We start from the raw sequence: 4,325 nt of genomic DNA on the forward strand, positions 1-4,325 counted from the left end.
AAAAAGGACTTAGGCAAAATTGTACCGTCCAGATCTGGATCTAGGTCAAAGGGGCACGCATCCCGAGGTCAACTCCGGCGAGAAGGAGCTTGCTCCGGCGAGGGGGAGGCGAGGAGGAGGTCGGGGAGGACGACGGCGGCGAGAGAGTTGGACGGAGAGGAGCTCCGGTGAGCTCGGGCGGCTCCGGGGCGGCGCAAGGCGGCGGTGACGCGCGCCGGCGAGTGCGGTGAAGGTGGCGGTCGGCGAGGCCGGCGACTGGCGCGGGATGAACGCGCGGTGATCCGGTGCGGCGGCGCGGCAAAGAGGAGCGCGGGGAGCGGGCGGCGCGGCGACTGGGCCTCGGGGGCCCTCCCTAGGCCGGGCGGGCCTCGCGCGGCGGAGGGCGCCGGGGTGGCGATGTGGCGGCGGACATGTCCGGCACGGTGGGGGTTTTCGTCCGACGGCGCAAGGGGAAGAAGCTAGGGTTTCATCTGCGCGGAAATTTTGGAGGAGACCACATATTTATAGGTAGAGGGAGCTAGGAGAGTCCAAATGAGGTGCGGTTTGCGGCCACGCGATCATGATCGAACCACCGAGATGATGGAGAGGTCTTAGGTGGGTTTTGGGCCACTTTGAAAGGGTGTTGGGCTGCAACACAGACGAGGACTTTTTGGTCCCTCGGTTAACCGTTGAAGTATCAAACGAAGTCCAAATGGCACGAAACTTGACAGGCGTTCTACCGGTAGTAAACCAAGGCCGCATGGCAATTCTCGGTACAATCCAAAAACGTTTAACACCCGCACACGAAAAGAGGTAGAAAGGGACACCAGGTGACATAGGAGCGCCGGATTGCAAAACGGACAACGGGGAAAATGCTCGGATGCATGAGACGAACATGTATGCAAATGAAATGCACATGATGACATGATATGCAATGCATGACACGCAAGCAATGACAAGGCAACAACAACGAATAACTGGAGGACACCTGGCACATCGGTCTCGGGGCGTTACAACACTCCACTAGTACGAGAGGATCTCGTCCCGAGATCTAGAATTGCACCGGAGGAAAAAACAGAAGGAAAAGAGAAGAGGTAAAACTAAGTTGCTCCTTTGACAAACGAGTGAAACCAAAGAATCTTGCAAAGGTTAAGCCATTTCGAGAGAAGAATACAACGGATATGACGAAGTTGAAAAACACTCCGTTAGAAAAGAGGAACAAGGAAGAACAACTTCTGGCAGCACTCCAATTGAAAAGAAAGGAATTGAATAAGAACTTGATAAGGTGATAGAACTTGAAAAGAGGGCACGACACTCCGGTTAAATGGACAATCACGAAAAGAACATGATCTTTGACAAACCAGATGATGGGTTGAGAAGAGTAACAGCACAATGCCTCCGGAACGAAAGAATAGAATATAGATAATTGAAATAAAAGAATGGAGAAGAAAATGCCAACTTGTGTCACAAAAGAGTTTGAAAATGCATCCTTAGGAGAAGGGTCGAACGGAGTTGTTGGAACACCAACAATGAAAAAGAGTAAGCTTAATATGGTCTTATGAAATACATCTCAAATTATGAGGTGGCAACTAGCCATTCACAAGAAAAAGAATTGGATTGGTATGACCAAGGCGACGAGAAACTATCTCACCGGTAGGATAAAACAAGAACTTGGGTCATTTATAAGCACCATAATTAGCAAACAATCCTTAGGGAAAGTTTTAGATGAAATATAACCCAAGATAACTTCAAAGAAGAGATTGATGGATTTAAGATATCTCATTCTTGATAACTTGTGAATCATGAAACACAAAGGAAAATTATCAAGAATGACATAATACCACCTCTAATGATACGGTAGAAAGAAATGCACTCCGGATATATTTGTGTTCTTGATCCTATCTTGCAAGTTATAGACACCTATTACACGTTATGATCCGCATACCACAAGGTGACAATAATTGGGATTTTTTCTGGTGATTACCGTTGTTTGAGGAGTTCATGTATTCACCAAGTGCTAATGCTTTGTTCCGGTTCTCTATTAAAAGGAGTCCTTAATATCCCTTAGTTTCCATTCGGACGCCGCTACCATGGGAGGGTAGGGCAAAATATGTCATGCAAGATCTTTTCCATAAGCACGTATGACTATATACGGAATACGTGCCTACATTATATTGATGAATTGGAGCTAGTTCTATATCACCCTAGGTTATGAATTCTACATGATAAATATCATCCAACACAATTATCATGGCCGATCCATTGCCTACTAGCATTTCACGTATTGATCTTTGCTAAGTTACTTTCGTTGCTACTACTGTTACAAATCACTACAAAACTGCTACTGTTACCTTTTCCAGCGTTGCCGCTACTTCGATACTACTTTGCTACTAAAAAATTGCTGCAGATATTAAGTCTTACAGGTGTGGTTGAATTGACAACTCAACTGCTAATACTCGTGAATATTATTTGGGTCCCTTGTGCCGAATCAATAAATATGGGTTGAATACTCTACCCTCGAAAACTGTTGCGATCCCCTATACTTGTGGGTTATCACCCCTCCACGGCCATGGAAGCCATGGACCAGAGGGGCAACTCTCCTCCCATCTATGGGGGAGACCAAGGAAGAAGAAGAAGGAGGGGGTCTCTCACCCTCTCTTCCGGTGGCGCCGGAGTGCCGTCGAGGCAAGGATCGTGACGACGATCTACATCAACAGTCTTGCTACCGTCAACACCAACTTTCTCCCCCACTATGTAGCGGTGTAACACCCCTTCTCCCCACTATAATCTCTACCTAAACATGGTGCTCAGCACTATATATTATTTCCCAATGATCTATGGCTATCTTATGATGTTTGAGTAGATCCATTTTGTCCTATGGGCTAATCGACGATAGTGGTTGGTATGAGTGTATATTTTATTATGGTGTTGTCCTACGGTGCCCCCCGTATTGCGCAAACGTGAGGGAACCCTGATGTCTACTACACAACTTGTTCTTGTAGACTGGTGTTGGGCCTCCAAGCGCAGAGTTTTGTAGGATAGTAGCAAATTTCCCACAAGTGGATGACCTAAGGTTTATCAATCAGTGGGAGGCGTAGGATGAAGATGGTCTCTCTCAAATAACCCTGCAACCAAATAATAAAAAGTCTCTTGTGTCCCCAACACACCAACTACTATGGTAATTTGCATAGGTGCACTAGTTCGGCGAAGAGATGGTGATACACGTGTAGTAATGATAGTAGATATTGCTTTTTGTAATAGGAACAATAAAAAACAACAAGGTAGCAAGTAACAAAAGTGAGCACAAACAGTATTGCAATGCTTGGAGAAATGAGGACTAGGGTCCGTACTTTCACTAGTGCAATTTCTCAACAATGCTAATATAATTGGATCATATAACATTCCATCCAAGTGCGATGAAGAATCACTCCAAAGTTCCTATCAAGCGGAGACCATAAGAGCAAATTGTACGTAGGGTATGAAACCACCTCAAAGCTATTATTTCTGATCAATCTACCCTAAAGTTCGTACTGAAATAACATCAAGCTATTCTTTCCGATCGATCTAACCAAGAGTTCATACTAAAATAACACCATATGATACACATCAACCAACTGTAATGTTACCTAGATACTCCAATGTCACCACGATTATCCGTGAGTTTATTATATGATATGCATCAAACTATTTCAGATTCATAATCCTCATTCCAACACAAAGAACCACAAGGAGTGCCCCAAGATTTCTACCGGAGAAAAAAAGATGAGAACATGCATCAACCCCTCTGCATAGATTACCCCAATGTCACATCGGGAATCCACGAGTTGAGTGCCAAAACACATATCAAGTGAATCAATGTGATACCCCATTGTCATCATAGGTATTTATAGCAAGACATACATCAAGTGTTCTCAAATCCATAAAAGTATTCAATCCGATAAGAACGAAATCTAATGGGAAAACTCAATTCATCACAACAAGATAGAGAGGGGAAACAACATATGATCCAACTATATTAACAAAGCCCATGATACATCAAGATCGTGCCAACTCAAGAACATGAGAGAGAGAGATTAAACACATAGCTATTGGTACAAACCCTTAGCCCCGAGGGTGGACTACTCCCTCCTCATCATGGAGACCACAGGGATGATGACGATGGCCTCCGGTGATGATTTCCCCCTCCGGCGGAGTTCCAGAACGGGGTCTAGATTTGTTTTTTGTGGCTACAGAGGCTTGTAGTGGCGGATCTTCTGATCTATCGACTCCCCTAGAGTTTTTGGAATATTTGGGAATTTATAGGGCAAAGAGGCGGTGCGGGAGGACACCAAGGTGGGCACAACCCC

The sequence above is a fragment of the Triticum dicoccoides genome, chromosome 4A (assembly GCF_002162155.2).
Source record: "Triticum dicoccoides isolate Atlit2015 ecotype Zavitan chromosome 4A, WEW_v2.0, whole genome shotgun sequence".
NCBI classification, from domain to species: Eukaryota; Viridiplantae; Streptophyta; class Magnoliopsida; order Poales; family Poaceae; genus Triticum; species Triticum dicoccoides.